Source organism: Charadrius vociferus, unplaced genomic scaffold (genome assembly GCF_000708025.1).
Source record: "Charadrius vociferus isolate BGI_N301 unplaced genomic scaffold, ASM70802v2 scaffold1578, whole genome shotgun sequence".
NCBI classification, from domain to species: Eukaryota; Metazoa; Chordata; class Aves; order Charadriiformes; family Charadriidae; genus Charadrius; species Charadrius vociferus.
In genome coordinates this window covers 749,663-750,337 of record NW_009649704.1, presented here as the reverse complement: position 1 = coordinate 750,337, position 675 = coordinate 749,663, and positions in this window count along the sequence as shown.

Genomic DNA, 675 nt, shown 5'->3' with positions numbered 1-675 from the left:
CTCGGCAAAGGAAGCCTCACGGTGCGGTGCAGTGCGGTGCGGTGTTTCTGGGGCAAAACACACACAGGTCGGGAGGAAGAACTGGTGGAGGACAGTCGGGCACACGTGTCTCAGCCGTGAGATGAGCAGGGGCACCCCTCTTCCAGAGCCCAGCGAGTTCCTACGCCAAAAATACTGATCCCCCTCCCCTAGCAGGAAGGTTTCGGCTGCCGTCATTATTAATTCTTTGCAGGAAAAGCTCTTTCCAGGGCAATATTTGCAACGTAGGTAGTACTGCCGAAGCACACTGCGGAGGTGTCGGCAGGCGTTACAAATGGGCCCCGGGCTCCTCTCCCGGCTCCCCGGGGAGCTCAGGTGCCCTCTCATCCAGTGACAAATTCATCCTGCCATCGCAATGTGCTAACTTAGGCAAGACCCACTTTCCTGCCTCTTAACGAGCTCCAGCTCGCGCACCCCGCTAACGACTCGGCACCGCGTTACTGCTCCTGAAAGCAGAGGGAGAGGCAGTTTTGGGGCTGATGCTCTCAGAGAGGGTCTGTGGGGTACAGTGCACGCAGCGAGCAGACGTGTAGCAGAAGGGGAGAACACCCCCTTCCCCATGGCTATGGCTGCGTAGGGAGCAGCGGTGTCCCCGCAGTGTCCCGGCAATGGCAGCCGGAGCAGAGCGGGGGGCCC